Here is an 18,519-nt window from a genome sequence, read left to right on the forward strand (position 1 = left end):
GATGCAATTTGCATTTATTTCTATTTTTAGCTAATTTTGAAATGAACTATTTCTAAAATCTGTCACTAGGATCACAGGTGTACACTAAATAATTTGTGATGTGGACCTCAGACTCCCAGACTTTTATCATGATCCATGGCTCATATGCCACCACGCCCTTAGTGGTCATCACAGATCCAACATCGGTCCTCCAACTCTCTATTAGTTTATACATGTTTACTGAGCGACTGATCACCAGCAATATTTAGACATTCATTTATCACAAAAATCTAAGAACAAGATCCATAAGAACACTTCAGAGCTCTACAGGATCTGAGGTACATCAAGTATTGCTTTCAATAAAATTTTCTTAATTTATCAAGACTGCGTTAAACATGGTATTTCATGCATATGTCGTATTAATAATTTGGCCACGGTCGTTCTTCCTAAGAGATAAGTAATACTCTTACCAATACAGTGAACCTTTTGTAAAAAACAGCCCAATCCAAGACAAGAATGCTATATACTCACACGGTGTCTATCCATGAAGCTCATGACCAGAGAACTACGTGCATTTGAGTTTAGAGGCCTCCGTCCTGGGGATGCAATGCGGAAGAGAATACAGAAAGATTGACATCTGCTTAGTGGTCATGACCATGCCTGTTTGCATCACACCTCTCTTCTTATTACTCACCTAAGTGTATATAGCACTGTGATGATTTCTTGTTGGTAAAAGCAGTGGACATGCATCAAGCCCCACTGAGACCTTCTGCTCCTCATTTTAGTTCACATATCATCCTTAGTCATTCTGTCTGAACGGCCTACCGTCTTGGGTAATGTGTTATTAGTATCCTCACTGAGGAACTATTTGCTTAATTGGAAAATGCATTATCCAATTTATTTTTATTTATATATTATCTAACTCTAAAAGCAAACTATTCTCAATATCTGTCACTAGGATCACAGGCATATACTAGATATTTCATGATGTGGACCTCAGACTCCTAGACCTGTAATCATGATCCATGGCTCATATGCCATCACGCCCTTAGTGGTCATCACCGATCCAACATCGGCCCTCCAATTCTCCATTAATTTATATGTGTTTACTGAGCAACTGATTACTAGTAATATTTAGTCAATTATGAATCATAAAATTCTAAAACCAAGATCCACAAGTACAGTTCAGAGCACTATAGGATCTTAGGCACATTGAGTATTTCTTTCAATACAATATTCTTAATTTTTCAAAATTGTTATTAAGCATGGTATTTTCTACATATGTCATATTAACGATTCCAAGACGACAAGTAATATTCTTATTAATACAGCAAATGTCCCTTAAAAGCATTCCAAACCAAGACAAGAACACTGACTGTACTCACATGGCATCTCTCCTATGGAGCCAACAGAGGATTGCAAATTTCATGATTCTGGAAGAATGTACAGGTCATGTTGGCGGTGTCCACTCTGAGGGCACAAAGGAGAAGAGATGGCAGAGGTCCTGGCATTCTGCTTAATCATCGTGATTATGCCCGTTTGCATCATGCCTTGCTTCTAATTCTGCATCTAGGTATGTATGGCATTGTGAATTTCCTTCTCAAGAAGGGCAGTGTGCATGGCCCAGACCCAACCAAGAACTTTGCCTCGTAATTGCAGTTCACATGCTGTGCTTTTTCATGCTGTCTGAATTATTTATAGTGTGTTTGGTGCCTATTATTAGGACTCTTCCCCAAGAAATAATTTGCTTAACTGGAAAATGCCTTATCCAATTTTTGTTTATATTTTAGCTAACTATTAAAGTAAACTAATCTGAACATCTGTTTCTAGGTGTACTCTAGATATTTGATGATGTGGACCTGAGACTCCCAGACCTGTAGTCATGATCCACAACTCATAAGCCACCATGCCCCTATTGGCCATCATAGATCCAATATCGGCCCTCCTCTTCTCCCCTAATTTATAGTGCTTATTGAGCAATTGTAATATTGATCACTAGCAATATTTAGACCACTAGAAATAACAAAAATCTAAGAACAAGATTTTGAAGTACACGTCACAATTTTTCTACAGGATATTTTGCCACACCAAATGTCACTTTCAATAAAGCCTTCATGATTTTGCAAAACTATTAACCAAAATGTTCTGTGCACATGTCATATTAACCACGTGGCCATGGCTCCTCTTCCTAGATGAGGAGGAGTGCTCTTATCAACACAGTGAATGTCCCTTAAAAGTACTGCACACCAAGACCAGAACGCTGACTACGTCCTCACATGGTGTCTGTCCTGTGCACACAAAGGAACTCGTGACTGGGAAAGAATGCATAAATCAGCTTGGAGAGTGCAAAGAGGAGCAAGGACATTCTGTTGCTGATTCTGACTGCTTGCTTGTCCTCCATCTCTCCTCTCACTCCTCATCTAAGCCCTATTGAGTTGTGATGACTTCTTGAGTAAACAAAGTATTGGAAATGGCTTGGTCCCTACAAGAACTCTGGCCCATAATTTTAGTTCATGTGGCTGCCCTAATCGTTCTGTCTGTATGATCTACTACGTTGGGCATATATTATTATTACTTTCAATCAAAAAATTGCTTTATTAGAAAATGCCTTACCTGATATTTTTAACTTACATTTTATCTAACTGTTAAGTAAACTAGTCTTATTATCTGTCATTAGGATCAAACTACATATTATAGGATGCGGATCTCAGACTTCCAGACCTGTAGTCATGATCCATAACTCATACAACAAGAGGGATCATCACTGATCCAAGGTCAGCCCTCCTCCTCTTCTTTACATTCTTCATGTTTATTGAACGAAGGATGTTTAGTAATGTTTAGAAAACTATGAAACATAAAATTCTAAGAATGAGATCTATCAGCATGCTTAAGAGCTCTATACAATTTTTAATATGATCAACTTAATACATGTTCTCAATTTTTGACTGTATTGAAAATGATGTTTCATATATATGCTATATTAATCATTTGACCATGATTGCTTTCCCTCGATGATAAGTGGTGGCTCCTGTCAATACAGGGAACATCCTTCAGTAGCAACCCAAACCTACACAGGAATGCTGACCGTGGTCACACCGTGTCAATCCTATGAACACAAAGAGCAGGTGACACAGCTCATGACCAGGGAAGAATGCACAAGTCATCCTTGGCAGTATCCAGTCTGTGAGTACAAATCAGACAGAAGACAGAAAGCTTGAATTCTGTTTAATTATCATGAACTAGGTCATCAGGCAGTACACTTCTTATCCTTCATCTAAGTACGCACTGCACTGTAATGCTTTTCTTGAGACAACAAGATTTAGACCCATACTCCATAGGTCTTCAGCCTTTAATGTTAGTTCATATCCCACCCCTAATCATACTGTCCAAATGACCCACTGTGTCTGGCTGTGAAATTATATGCTTAATAAAATGGACAATGTCTTACCCAATTTGTTTTTATTAATATTCTATCTAACTGTTAAGGCAGACTATTTCTAACATCTGTCACTATGATCATAGGTACACACTAGATATTTTATGATGTGGACCTCAGATTCTTAGACCCGTAGTCATAATGCATGGCTCGTATACCACCACGCCTCCAGTGGTCATCACAGATCCAACATTGGCCTTCCAGTTCTCCATTAATTTATACATGTTTATTGAGAAGTTTATCACCAGCAATATTCAAACAAGAATGTATCACCAAAATGTAAGAATGAGACCACAGTGTTTACTTTAGAGCTCTATACAATCTTTGCTACACTGAGCTTCTCTTTCATGAAACATAGTGTTAATACATTTTTGTATTTGACCATGGTTATTCTTATGATAAGTAATGCTCTTATCAATACAGTGAACATCTTGCAAAAAACATTCCAAGCCAAGACTATGTACTTACACAGTGTCTGTCCCCCACACACAGAGTGGATCACAGAGCTCCTGTTCAAAGAAGAATGTGTAAATCAGCTTGAATATATCCATTCTGGGAGTTCAAAGCTGAGAGATTGTAGAGTTTGAGATCCTGTTCACTAGCAGGGACTATGTTTGTACTATGACTCTTTTCTTATTCTGTTTATTATAGCATGAGGTTTACCTCTTGAGCAAATAACTATTGGATGTGGTTCAGACACTATCAAAAATGTGACCCATAATTTTCATTTATACAGATCCTCATTCTCTAAATGACCTACTGTGTACGCCATAAATGTTTATTATTCTCGATGTGGAACTATTTGTTCAATTGGGAAATACCTCACAAAATTTGCTTTTATTTACAGGTACATATAATTCTAGGAATGAAGCTTTCCCGATATCCCTCAGCTTGATGACAAGTATGGCTAAAAATTTTTGATGTGGACCTCAGACTCCCAGACATGTAGTCATGATCCACGGCTCATACACCACCACACCTTTTGGTCATCACAGATCCAATATCAGTCCTATTCGTCCCCATTAATTTCTGCATGTTTACTGAAGAGTTGATTACTGGTAATACTGAGAAAGTTATGTGCCACAAAAATCTAAAAACAAGATGCCGGAGATCACTTTGGAACTCCACTCTGAATGAAGTTTTCATTACAAATTGTTGGACCTGCAAAATTGTGTTTTTCCTGCACATGCCATTACATCATTTGCCCACAGTTGCTCTTCCTAGATGATAAAAGTGATCTTCCCAGTATAGCAAAGATCCTCTAAAAGCAACACACACCAAGATGAGAACACTGACTGTGTACTCACACAGGGTCTATCCTATGCACAAACAGCAGATGATGAAACTCATGACCAGGAAGAATGTGTCAGTCAGCTTGGCGGTGTCCACTCTGGAAATACAAAGCAGAACAGAGAACAGGAAGAGTCACATTCTGTCTAATTAATTATCATGCACTTTGCTGCTTATTCCTCATTGAGTACGTACTGCATTGTGAAGTTTTATTCTTAAGAAAAGCACTGGGCAGAACTGGGACATTACCAAGACCACTGGTCTGGAATTTTAGTGGACAATGCATCCCATTGGATCTGAATGACCTACTGGGTGTGGCATATATTATTATTGTTGTTGTTGTTGTTGTTTCTTTGTTTAATTGACAAATGTCTTATCCAGTTTGTTTATACACTTTTTTTTATCTAATAGGTATGATAAATACTTCCTAACATCTGTCACTAGGATCACATGCACATACTACACAGTTTATGATGTGAATCTCAGACTCCTAGACTGTAATCATGATCCACGGCTCATACGCCACCACGCCTCTAGTGGTCATCACAGATACACATCAGCCCTCCAATTCTCCATCAATTCTTACATGTTTACTGAGCAATTACCCACTAGTAATACTAAAAAAATATATGTAAACAAAAATTTTAAAACAAGATACATGAGAACACTTCAGAGATCTACTGGGTCTTTTGCCAACCTGAGTATAGCTTTGGTTAAACAATCTTAATTTTGCAAAATTGTGTTTTTCGTACATGTGCCATTACATCATTTGACCATGGCTGGTCTTCAAAGATGATAATAGTGATCTTATCAATATAGCAAATATCCTCTAAAAGCAACACACACCAAGATGAGAACACTGACTGTGTACTCACACGGGGTCTATTCTATGCACAAACAGTGGACCACGAAGCTCATGACCAGGAAGAATGTGTCAGTCAGCTTGGCGGTGTCCACTCTGGAATACAAAGCAGAACAGAGAACAGGAAGTCACATTCTGTCTAATTAATTATCATGCACTTTGCTGCCTATTCCTCATTGAGTACGTACTGCATTGTGATGTTTTCTTCTCAAGGGAACATTAGCCATGCCTGGGACCCTACCAAGACCTTTGGCCTAGAATTCTAGTTGACATGGCATCCTTAGTTGCACTGTCTGAAAGACCTGTGTGTAGCATGTATAATTATTATTTATTCATTTGTTCAATTAGCAAATGTCTTATTTAGCTTTTTTATGCATTTTTGTCTAATTGCTAAAGTAATCTCTTCCTAACATCTGTCACTAGGAACACAGTTAAACTCTAGATATGTTATGATGTGAATCTCAGACTCCTAGACCTGTAATCATGATCCACGGCTCATACGCCACCACGCCTCTAGTGGTCATCACAGATACACATCAGTCCTCTTCATCTCCAGTACTTTATACATGTTTCTGGAAAAACTGATCGCTATCAATATTTAGACATTAATGTATCACAAAAATTTAAGGGCAAGACCCATGAGTACATTTGAGAGTTCTCAAGGATCTTTTATCACACTGATTATCTCTTGCAATAGAATATTAATTTTGAAAAACGTGGTGATTATTGCACATGCTGGAATAACCATTTGGGTATGTATACTGTTTGATAAAGATAAATCATACTCTTATCAGTACAGTGAACATCTTGCAAAGACAACCCACAGCAACAAAATACACTGACTGTACTCACACAGTGTCTGTCCTGTGCACAAGAGCAGATCACGAAGCTCATGACCAGGAAGGATGTGAAATGAGCTTGGCGGTGTCCATCCTGGGAGTGCAATGCAGAGAATACAGAAAGACTGACATTCCGTTTGCTGACCATGACTATCCCTGTTCGCATCACACCTCTCTTCTAATTCATCATCTAAATATGCATTTCATTCTGGTGGTTTTTTTCTGAGGAAGGAGAATTGGACAGGACTCAGACCCTCCCAAGAACCTCAGCCTATAATTTTAGTTGCAACGCATCCTCAGTTGCTCTCTGAGTGACCTACTGTATCTGTCAGGTATTTTTATTATTTTGCTGTGGAGTTATTTGTTCATTTGGAAAATGTCACACTGAATTTGTTTTTATACATTTTACTCTGTTGTTAAACTCTTCCTAACTCTGTCACTAGAATCATAGGTACACACTAGATAGTTTATGATGTGAATCTCAGACTCCTAGACCTGTAATCATGATCCACGGCTCATACGCCACCACGCCTCTAGTGGTCATCACAGATACACATCAGCCCTCCAATTCTCCATTAATTTTTAGGTGTTCACTGGAACACTGATTACTACTAATATTTAGGTATTAATGTATCAAAAAAATTTAAGGGCAAGACCCCTGACTATACTTCAGAGCTACCCTGGATCTTCTGTCACACTGATTATCTCTTTCAATAGAATATTCTTAGGTGTTTTTTTTTAAGCTGTATTAAACATGGTATTTTATGAATATGCCATATTAACATTTGGCCACAGCCTTTCCTAGATGATAATAGTGATCTTATCTGTATAGCGAAAATCTTTGAAAGCAACACACGAGACAAGAACACTGACTATGTACTCACACGGTATCTATTTTATGTACAAACAGCTGACCACGAAGCTCATGACCAGGAAGAATGTGTCAGTCAGCTTGGCAGTGTCCACTCTGGGAGCACAAAGCAGAACAGAGGACAGGAAGTCGCATTCTGTTTAATTAATTATCACACACTTTGCTTCTTATTCCTCATTAAGTACGTATTGCATTGTGATGTTCTCTTCTCAAAAAAAAAAAAAAAAATGGGCATGCCTGGGTCCCTATCAGACTTCTGGCCTAGAAGTTTAGTTGACATGGCAGCCCTAATCACTCTGTCTGAAAGACCTGTGTGTGGCATGTATTATCATTTATTCACTTGTGTAATTAAATATGTCTTATTTGGTTTGTTTTTATACATTTTTGTGTAATTTCTAAAGTAAAATCTTCTTCCTAACAACTGTCACTAGGATCGCAGGAAAACACTAGATATTTTATGATGTGAATCTCAGACTCCTAGACCTGTAATCATGATCCACGGCTCATACGCCACCACGCCTCTAGTGGTCATCATAGATACACATCAGCCCTCCAATTCTCCATTAATTTACAGGTGTTTACTGGGAAATCGATCACTACTTTTATTATGACATTAACGTATCACAAAAATTTAAGGGCAAGACCCCTGAGTATACTTGAGAGCTCTCCAGGATTTTTGCCACACTGATTATCTCTTTAAAAAGAATATTCTTATTTTTTTAAAAAAAAAGCTGTATTAAACATGGTATTTTATGCAGATTCCATATTAAACATTGGGATATGCTCTTTCATAAAAATAAGTACTACGACTACCAACACAGTGAACATTTTTCAAGACAACCCAAACCATGTCAAGAACACTGACTATGCACTCACATAGTGTCTTTCCTATGTGCAAATTGCAGATCACGAAGCTCATGACCAGAGGAGAATGTGAAACGGGCTTGGCGGTGTCCATCCTGGGAGTGCAATGCAGAGAATACAGAAAGATTGACAATTTTAATATTCTTTCAGAAGAATTCATTCCATAAACAGAAAATACCTATTTTACTTGATTTTTATTTATATTTTTATCTAATTGCAAATGCAAACTCTTTCTAACAGGTGCACACTAGATATTTTATGATGTGAATCTCAGACTCCTAGAACTGTAGTCATGATCCACGGCTCATATGGCACCACACCTCTTAGTCATTATAGATACACATCACCCCTCCAATTATCCATTAATTTATAGGTGTTTACTGGGAAATTGATCACTACTAATATTTTGACATTAATGTAGGGCAAGACCCCTGAGTATATTTGAGAGCTTTCCAACATATTTTGCCACATTGATTATCTCTGTCAATAGATAGTCTTAGTTTTAGAAAACTGTACTAAACATGGTATTTCATGCACATGCCACGTTAAGCATTTGGGAATGGATGCTCTTTCACAAAAATAAGTACTATGCTTCTCAGGGGTGGAAAGATGGCTCAGTGGTTAAGAGCACTGCCTGTTCTTGTAGTAGACCCAAGTTCCAATCCCAGCACCCATATGACATCACCCTTAACTCCAATTCCTGGGGTTCCAACACCTCTTCTAACCTCCCCAGGAATTGCACTACCTGGGTGTACCTACCTACATGCAGGTAACACACGAATACACATTAAATAAAAATAATAAATTAATTAATTCAAAAAATAGGTAATACTCTCATCAATATAGTGAACATCTTCCAAAGCCGATGCAAACCAAGACAAAACACTGACTTGTGCTCACAGTGTTGGTCCTACGCAAAAACAGCAGATCATGATGCCCAAGACCGTTAAGAATGTGTAAATCACTGTGGCGGCGTCCACTCTGGGAGTACAAACAGAAGCCGTCGAAAGTGTCACATTCTGTTTACCTAATTATCAGGCCCTTCGCCTCTTACTCCTCATTAAATATGTATTACAGTGTCATGTTTTCTTCTCAAGGAACCAGTGGGCATACCTCAGACACTATCCAGACCTCTGGCCTGGAGTTTTAGTTGGCATGGATCCCTAGTCATTCTGTCTGAAAGACTTGTGTGTGAACCATATTATTATTATTAATTCATTTTTTAATTGGCAAATGTTTGTTTTTATACATTTTCGTCTAATCAATAAGGTAAACACTTCCTAAGATCTGTCACTAGGATCACAGGTGCACACTAGATATGTTATGATGTGAATCTCAGACTCCTAGACCTGTAATCATGATCCACGGCTCATACGCCACCACGCCTCTAGTGGTCATCATAGATACACATCAGCCCTCCAGTTCTCCATTAATTTGTAGGTATTTGCTGATCGATTGGTCACTAGTAATATTTAGGCATTAATTTATCACAAAAATCTAAGAAGAATGCCCCTGAGTACACTTGAGAGTGCGCTGAGATCTTTTGCCACACGGATTACCTCTTTCAATAGAATATTCTTAACTTTGGAAAACTATATTAAACATGGTATTTCATACACATGCCATTTTAACCATTTGGGTATGGATGCGCTTTCATAAAAGTAAGTAATATGCTTATGAATACAATGAACATCTTGTAAAGACGATGAACACTCACTCTGTAATCACACGGTGTCTATCTTATGCACAAATTGCAGATCACGAAGCTCATGACCAGAGGAGAATGTGAAATGAGCTTGGCGGTGTCCATCCTGGGAGTGCAATGCAGAGAATACAGAAAGATTGACATTCCGTTTAGTGATCACGACTTTGCCTGTTCACCTCACACCTTTTACTTCTCATCTGAGTGTGTATTTCATTCTGGTGTTTTCTATAAGAAACAAGCAATGGCTAGGACTCAGACCCTACCAAGAACTTTGGCCTGAAATTTTAGTTCATGTGGAATCTCAGTCATTCTCTCTGACAGAAGGACTGTGTCTGCCACACATTTTTATTCTTCTTACTGAGGAATTATTTGATGGATTGGAAAAGGACTCACCGAATTTGTTTCGATACAGTTTTGTCTAATTGCTAAGGTAAGCAATTCCTAACTTGTGTCACTAGAATCACAGGTAAACACTAGGTATTTTATGATGTGAATCTCAGACTCCTAGACCTGTAATCATGATCCACGGCTCATACGCCACCACGCCTCTAGTGGTCATCACAGATACACATCAGCCCTCCATTCTCCATTAATTTATACATGTTTACTGAGCAACTGATCACTAATCATATTGAGAAAATAATCACGAAAATCTAAAAACTAGGTCCGTGAGAACACTTCAGAGCTCTACTGAATATTTTGCCACCCCAAATACACCCTGCGTTACAAACTCTTAGTTTTGCAAAATTGTGTTTTTCCTGCACGTGCCATTACATCATTTGCCCACAGTTGCTCTTCCTAGATGATAAAAGTGATCTTCTCAGTATAGCAAAGATCCTCTAAAAGCAACACACACCAAGATGAGAACACGGACTGTGTACTCACACGGGGTCTATCCTATGCACAAACAGCGGGTCACAAAGCTCATGCCCTGGAAAAAATGTGTAAATCAGTGTGGCTGTATCCACTGGGGGAGTACAAAGCAGAAAACAGGACAGAAAGAGCCCATTCTGCTTAATTAATTACCATGCACTATTCTGCACCTGAGTATGTATTGCATTGTGATACTTTCTTCTCAAGAAAAGCCCTGGGCATGCCTGAGTCCCTGCCAAGACCTCTGGACTGGAGTTTATTTGACATGGCCTCCCTAGCCATTCTGTTCGAGGGATCTGTTGTGCATGGCATGCTCTATTATCATTTAACATTTGCTTAGTTGGCAAATGTCTTATCCAATTTGTTTTTATATGTTTTTTGTCTAATGGTTAAAATAAACTCTTCCTAACATCTGTCACTAGGATCACGGATAAACACTACATATTTCATGATGTGAATCTCAGACTCCTAGACCTGTAATCATGATCCACGGCTCATACGCCACCACGCCTCTAGTGGTCATCACAGATCCACATCAGCCCTCCACTCCCCATTAATTTATACAGGCTTACTGAGAAATTGGTCACCAGTTATAGTTAGACATTAACGTCTCACAAAAATTTTTTGCCACACAGATTATCTTTCAATAAAATACTATTAGTTTTGAAAAACTTTATTAAACATGGTATTTAATTCACATGCCATATGAACCATTTGTGTATGGAAGCTCTTTCATAAAGATAAGTAGTCCTCTTATCAATCCAGTGAACATCTTGTAAGACACACTGACTATGTACTCACATGGTATCTGTCCTATGTACAAAGAGCAGATCATGAAGCTCATGGCCAGAGGAGAATGTGAAATGAACTTGACAGTGTCCATCCTGGGAGTGCAATGCAGAGAATACAGAAAGATTGACATCTGTTCACTGATCATGACTATGCCTGTTCGCATCACACCTCTCTTCTTATCCCTCATCTAAGTGTGTATTTCATCGTGGAGTTTTCTTTATGAGAAACAGTCACTGCACAGGGCTCAGACCCTACCAAGACCTTTGGCTGTCATTTTAGCTCATATGACATCCTCAGCCATTTGTCTGAACGGCCTGTTGTGTCTGACAGATAAGATCAGTATTCTTGCTCTGCAATTATTTGCTTAAACAAAACACTCCTGACCCAATTTGCTTTTATTTTTATTTTTATTTATTTTTATTTTTTTGTCTTTGTGAGACAGGGTCTCCCTGTAGTCCCAGGTGTCCTGGAACTCACTATGTAGACCAGGCTGGACTCGAACTCACAAAGATCCGCCTGCCTCTACCTCCCAAGTGCTGGGATTAAAGGCGTGCGCCACCACGCCCGGCCTTATTTTTTTTTATCTAATTGTAAAAGTGAACTATTTCTCACATCTGTCACTATGATCACTAAGTGTACACTAGATATTTCATGATGTGAATCTCAGACTCCCAGACCTGTAAGTCATGATCCACGGCTCATACGCCACCACGCCTCTTGGTCATCATAGATCCACATCACTTCTCTGCTTATCCATTAATTTATACATCTGCCTGCTGACTAATTCATTGTCTGGCTAGTAACATTTAGAGGACCCTGAATGGCAAACAGCTAAGCCTGAAATCATTAAGTATACTTCGCAGCCATCCATAGGACCTGTCGTCACATTAAGTTTATCTCTTTTCTTACTGGGGTTTATTTTTACATTATCTACCTAATCAATCCTTTTACACGGCCTTTCTGTAAATCCCCTTCAGCCATTTTGGCTTTCTTTATACTTACATTAGTCTGTATGCTCCTGACATATGGACCTTGAGACCAGAAAAATTTCAAACACCACCTTGGAAGCATCCATTCTGAAAGAACGAAGCAGAACAAATTAAAAAATATATGTATTCAGTCCAATTATTTCTACATTTCTCCTTTATTTTCTTGGTTGTCAGTATGTGTTAAACTGTGCAGACATTTTTTTTTCTTAAATCCAGAAACACTGCACATGAACTTAACCTTCAGTAGGATCTGCAGTCAGTATTTTTACTGTAAGATGTCACTTTGGACCAAGTTTGTAACAATTTAACTTTGATTTTTAAATGATTCTAGACTATTTTGTACATATTGATAATATTTCTGCCATGTATTTATTTTTATAATTATTTGACAAATGCCAACATTGTCACTATTTACCTCTATATTTGTGCAATGATTTAGTGATCCCAGGAAGATAAATGAACGCAAACGTATACTTTTACTGTTTCAAACATCTGTCCCTCAAGACATGTTTTATGATATGGACCTGAGACCTCCAGACCTGTAGTTATAATCCATGACTCGTGCACCACCAGTGGTCATTATCAACCCAACATCAGTCCTCCAAGTCTCCATTAATATCTACATTTGTTTATTGACTTTATTATTTTATAATAATAATTTGATAGTCAGGACTCAGAAAAGCGTCCAAACAATACCCTTAAGAATATTTTAGGGCTATCTGAGTAATATTTTGCCACATTGAACCTTCTTATCTATCTTCATTTTCATATATAAACAACATGTTCCCAAGCCGTGTTGCACTGGCATGAAACCATGGTGGTCATTCTTGAATTATTTGTAATTTGCTTAGCAACAAGGAGCATCATTCAAAGCAATGCTAGAACTGCAGTATACTCATATTCGTGCCTGTGCACCTAAGACCCAAGCCTGGACCCCATGGTCAGGGACAAATGCTAACATCAGCTTGGGAGAATCCATGATACAAGGGCAGAACAAATTGTAGAAAGAAAATCATATTTTATCCAATTACCCTTGTGGTGCCCCTTTTATTTATCACATATCTAATTGTTTAATAAACTTTGATATTTTCTTCTGGAGGTAATAAACATGACACACGATTCTAACCCTAACAAGAATTTTGGTCATCATCTTGAACTGCACATACCATCCTCAAACAAGGGTACCTCTGGTTCATTTATTTCCAATGGACTTCTGAAGATTTGATATTAGTATTCCTTTATGGCGTCATTTTCATACTTGGAGTTACTTTACCTGTTTTATTTCATCTATTATATTTTTATCTAATTATAGAAATAGAAGAGAATTCAGGAACACCCTCCCTACTCATTTCTATTCCCCAGCAGCATACTAGCTGTGTTTCGGGGTGGACCTCAGACTCCCAGACCTGAACTCATGATCCATAGATCATACACATCAGTGGTCATCACTGGCTCAACACTGAACCTCTAATAAGTTTTACGTTACTTTATTGACCAATAATTCACTCCACTCATAGCATTTAGATAGCTGTTAATCACAAAAACCTAAGAACAAGATCCTGAAGTGTACTTTAATGCTACCTAATGGATCTTGTGCCACAATGAGTTTCTCGTTTGTCTTTTCTCATAATTTTGGAAATTTCAGTTACTCAGCAGTGTATAGAGGCATGCTGGATCCACCAGGCAGCCATAACCAGCCTCACTGGATTCTAGGCAAGCCTTGATTCTAGCTTATAAAAGCAAGACCACTTACATGAGCATCCGGACAGGGCAACCAGGGACATTGTGGCCAGAGAAGAAAGCACAAGTCAGCTTCTGAGCGTCCATTCTGAGAGGAAAAGGAGAACAGATTGTAAGAAGATTGATGTTCTGTCCAATTATTTCTACATTTTCCCTTTCATTAGTCAAATGCTTATGACAGTTTTCTTAGGAAATCAAATGACACTAAATATTCAGGCCCTGACTGACCCTTGCAAGGATATAAGCAATTAATTTCACTGCATATGTCACCTTGGAGAAAGGTTATAACGTCTTCAGGCCAATTACATCTCAGTGGACTTACAGGTTTTCTGTACTTATTAATAGCATTGCTTGTCAAATATTTATTTTCATAACTGGCGAATGCCTCATCCACTTTCTCTCCATTTGTTTGTATATTTACATAATGACATAGTGACCCAGCTATACAAATGGGCAAGAGAACATGACTAATGACCAGTAAGTGCTGTGTGCTCCTAACTTCTGTTCCCTGGATCACGAGGACACACTAGACATCTTGGGACCTGGGCTTCAGAATTTCAGGGCTGCAGTCATTGTCCTTGACTTACATGCCACCAATTGGCTCCACTAATGGTCACCGCTGGCTCTAGCAGACCGACTCCTTCGGGATGGATCCTATTGGTTTTGGACTAACTGTATGATTTGCCTTGGTTCAGACCCAACAAAACCCCAACACTGTCTTGTTTTCTCTTCCTCCCTGTTTCCATTGGTTTCCTGTCTTTCATTGATCCGTTAATAAAATAACACAAATTTATGAATATTTTTAATGGAGTGGGGGTTTGGCTTAGTAGCAGAGTATCTGACTGCTATATGAGGACAGGACTGAGTTCTCCAGAACTGGTGGGGAGGCAGGGCGGGGGGAAGAACACTACAATAAGAAACTAAGCCACCCTAATACCAATCTGTGGTTAATTTCTCAGAAGGAAGTGGACAGCTCCCTCTGCCCCCAGTGGAAGAATCAGTTTTGCAGATTTAGTGATTTTCCTTACAGAAACATACATCTCATCAGTCCAATATTTTTCATGGGTCAAGACTTTCATTTACTTTATTCATGTTTTAAAGATAGGACCACAACCACTGATACTATCTTGCATTTTGGACCAAAACAAAACTCTCTTTATAAGTAGATAAACTGTTATTTAAAATCATGTAATTATTTCTGGATACATAATTAACTGTGGCAATGCAACGGTCTTCTCCCCTTTCATTGTGCATGTGTGCATGTTCATTTTTGTGTGTGTATATATGTGTGTGTATATATATGTGTGTATATATATATATATATATATATATATATATATGCATGTATATGGTGGCCAGATGTCAAACTCAGGTACTAGTCCTCAGGAATTGTCTAGGTGTTGTATGCTTAGTTTAAATTTTTTATTTTTTGAGAATTTCACACTCGAGGACTATATTGCAACAGGGTCTCTCACCAGCCTGCAGCTTGCCAATGAGGGTCCCTGGGAATCAGCCTGTTTCTTCATTCTCCAATCTGAGTATAGCATCAAGCCTGGTTTTTTGTTTTGTTTTGTTCTGCTTGTTTTTACATTGATACTGGGGATTGAACTCATATCCTTCTGTCTATAAAGCAACTACTTTACCAACTGAGCCATCTCCCAGATCACTGATTTCTCCTTAACAACAGAAGTACTGGACTCCTCTCCACATGCCCTTTCTAATTCTGGTTTTGGTTATACCCCTCTCTTCCCTTTCGGTAATAGAGCTAACACCCAGTTAACCATGAGACCAGCAGTAACTTCTCTGCTGTGAGCACAGATCTCTGTATTCACGACTCGGAAAGATAACCACCCAAGCTCTCCTCACCGACAACGATGTTGTCACTGTGTCCATTCTGAAGAGCACAAAAAAAAGGCATATTAGATTGAAAATACATATACAGAGAACACAGTCTAGATTCAGATTTTTACAGCTGATTCCAGCTTAAGAAAAACTGATTAGGAATACTCTTGGTGCTTGCTCTATACTAAGCTCAATGGCATGGCACCGACAGATGGACAGATGTATTAAATTTACTATAACTGAACATCGGACCAATTCAGAAAAACCAGACCGAGTATGCGTCTGCCACCCTAGCCATCCCCCACCAGCCAGGGAAGGTCTTTTGTGTGAATTTTGGTAGAAAGCAGTGGATTCTGAGCCTTGTGTGTCTCAGTAACTGCCCTTGTGCGTCTTATATGGATGCAGCCATCTGAATGTACACAAAGCTGTTTATCCATTCATCCCTTCAACTTTAAGAAAAGTGCCACCAAGAAGCTAAAAACAGGAAACTCTAAATATACAAATATGGTCACTATTGTAACAATGTGAGAACCCAGGTTTATTTTCCTGATCTGCAGGACCGTGTGGAACTGGACTAATCACCCACTTATTTCCTAACACAAGGTCCTCACTGGTCTGTGTTTTGGCTTCCTTAATTGAATCATTAATATTGTTTTCCTACATTTATGATAGTCCCATTATAGCTGTGATTATACAGAAATGAGGTAACATTAATGCTGAATTGTATCATATGCCCAATAAACAGAGAAAAAAATTGGATTTTTATTATTTTTTAATTAAGAGAGGAACTAAACTGAAGAAGGGGGAGGAGAGACAGATTCATCGCAACTGCTCACCTGGGGCATATTGTCAGCCTAGACCCACAGTGAAGCCCTTCTTCATTACAATCTTGTTTAATCAATGATTATCTTAAATACTTTGCTCTTTCATTATATAAAAATAAAACTTAACTCAGAACAAAGACTCTAATACCTACTTATACAAATGTTCCTTGCCCCAAAGCATCGGCTTTGGTCAATACAGTACCAGAACTCAATGTTTTATGAATGTCTTAGTGATTCTTATTGCATTAAATACTTGCATATTTGGAGTAAGAATGACCCATTTTGTCTGTGCTCATTGATAGGTTTCTTGGTTGGTACATGTTCTGCTTTAGTAAACAGAAACCCAAGAGTATCACCCACGCTGTTTCCAACAGCTGGAATAAGCTCATATCATATACAGATAATAAATGGGATTTTTTTGGCAATGGCCCTCAGAGGTATTGAGCTTAATCAAAGTCCTCCATTCAGGCCCCAGGTACTCATCGATGATCCATAAGTAACCTTTGACTTCTTCCTTTTTTAATCAAAGACAGTTTTGTTTATTGATCCATCCATTGCCTTACTGGCAGCAACAAAATAAATATTCATGAGCTAAAAATAAATAGCCGTGAGCAAAAATATATATATGTAACCAAGATTTCCTCACAGGTTCTTTTCCCACAGGTAAAATCTTTCCCTGACCTCTTTTTCCAGGGGCCCTCAGCGAACACTGATGTACCCACTGTCATCCGTACCTCACGGCCATCCCATCTGTCCTTCCTCTTCCCATAAGTTCTGTGCTCACAGAAGAGCTGTACAATAACAGGTGGAGGAATAACGTGAACATGGTGCTAACTGCATTCCCCAACAAAGTCCCCCATAACCTCATGTAGCATTTAGTACTTGAAATGTGGCTATCGCAAATGTTAAACTGAGTTTAACATTTCATTTCACTGTAATTATTTTAAATATAAAGACCCACGTGTGAATGAGGGCAACCTTATTGGACATGCAGGCCTAGATTTTATTACTAGAGAAATTTTAAATAAATTTCAGTGCACAAATATGATAAATTATTGTGCAGATTCCAAAAATAAACACAATGTGAAAAGGGATTCATCATAATCTGTTTATAACACGTTCATATGATCATGGTCTGTAGATGGCTAACTGTAAATAATTCAACAAACACTAATTGACAGGATTCTTTGACTATCATTTACTCAGGAGATTTCTTACCCACAATGGCAGCAGCCAAAGTCTTCATCAGCAGAGAGTAATTAAATCAGTCATTGTCTTCATTCTGTAATAACAAATACCGACTTTTAAAAGAATAAGCCATGCAGATTTTTTAAAAGACATTAATTCAGGACTAGAGTGTTCATGAAGTCAGTTTAGTTCCTGCTTTAACCACTGACCCAAGTGTTTTATTTTGTTTATCTAACTATCAATTTTAAATAATAAAATGAGCAATTCATCACTCAGAACCAAGAACTACCATTATCACATATAATCGTCTATAGACCATGGGAGGCAAGAGCATAACTTTTAAATTTCAGAAACAGTCATTTCTGAAAAAGATGAATGAATTTGCATTGTGTATGTTTAGTTAGTGCGTGTTCATTAAAAAGCCA

The 18,519-nt window shown here is 38.2% G+C and overlaps 3 non-coding genes and 14 pseudogenes across 3 annotated transcripts; all 17 read right to left on the minus strand.

Annotated features, from left to right (window-relative positions):
- Window positions 1–100: 100 nt before the first annotated feature.
- On the minus strand, window positions 101–179 carry LOC115068869 (annotated as a pseudogene).
- Window positions 180–968: 789 nt separating this feature from the next.
- LOC115068862 lies at window positions 969–1,048 on the minus strand (annotated as a pseudogene).
- Window positions 1,049–1,832: 784 nt separating this feature from the next.
- LOC115068876 lies at window positions 1,833–1,912 on the minus strand (annotated as a pseudogene).
- A 767-nt stretch (window positions 1,913–2,679) lies between these two features.
- Window positions 2,680–2,751, minus strand: LOC115068864. Its single transcript, XR_003848222.1, has one exon. It is a non-coding gene; the product is annotated as a small nucleolar RNA SNORD113/SNORD114 family (small nucleolar RNA).
- A 773-nt stretch (window positions 2,752–3,524) lies between these two features.
- LOC115068873 lies at window positions 3,525–3,604 on the minus strand (annotated as a pseudogene).
- A 733-nt stretch (window positions 3,605–4,337) lies between these two features.
- On the minus strand, window positions 4,338–4,415 carry LOC115068860 (annotated as a pseudogene).
- Window positions 4,416–5,180: 765 nt separating this feature from the next.
- Window positions 5,181–5,259, minus strand: LOC115068882 (annotated as a pseudogene).
- A 762-nt stretch (window positions 5,260–6,021) lies between these two features.
- Window positions 6,022–6,101, minus strand: LOC115068877 (annotated as a pseudogene).
- Window positions 6,102–6,880: 779 nt separating this feature from the next.
- On the minus strand, window positions 6,881–6,960 carry LOC115068879 (annotated as a pseudogene).
- Window positions 6,961–7,739: 779 nt separating this feature from the next.
- Window positions 7,740–7,819, minus strand: LOC115068874 (annotated as a pseudogene).
- Window positions 7,820–8,404: 585 nt separating this feature from the next.
- LOC115068888 lies at window positions 8,405–8,482 on the minus strand (annotated as a pseudogene).
- A 987-nt stretch (window positions 8,483–9,469) lies between these two features.
- LOC115068875 lies at window positions 9,470–9,549 on the minus strand (annotated as a pseudogene).
- A 786-nt stretch (window positions 9,550–10,335) lies between these two features.
- Window positions 10,336–10,415, minus strand: LOC115068880 (annotated as a pseudogene).
- Window positions 10,416–11,172: 757 nt separating this feature from the next.
- On the minus strand, window positions 11,173–11,252 carry LOC115068871 (annotated as a pseudogene).
- Window positions 11,253–12,167: 915 nt separating this feature from the next.
- LOC115068872 lies at window positions 12,168–12,246 on the minus strand (annotated as a pseudogene).
- A 772-nt stretch (window positions 12,247–13,018) lies between these two features.
- Window positions 13,019–13,090, minus strand: LOC115068891. Its single transcript, XR_003848232.1, has one exon. It is a non-coding gene; the product is annotated as a small nucleolar RNA SNORD113/SNORD114 family (small nucleolar RNA).
- Window positions 13,091–13,885: 795 nt separating this feature from the next.
- LOC115068892 lies at window positions 13,886–13,956 on the minus strand. Its single transcript, XR_003848233.1, has one exon. It is a non-coding gene; the product is annotated as a small nucleolar RNA SNORD113/SNORD114 family (small nucleolar RNA).
- Window positions 13,957–18,519: the final 4,563 nt, after the last annotated feature.

The sequence above is a fragment of the Nannospalax galili genome, unplaced genomic scaffold (genome assembly GCF_000622305.1).
Source record: "Nannospalax galili isolate Female #2095 unplaced genomic scaffold, S.galili_v1.0 scaffold188, whole genome shotgun sequence".
Taxonomy (NCBI): Eukaryota; Metazoa; Chordata; class Mammalia; order Rodentia; family Spalacidae; genus Nannospalax; species Nannospalax galili.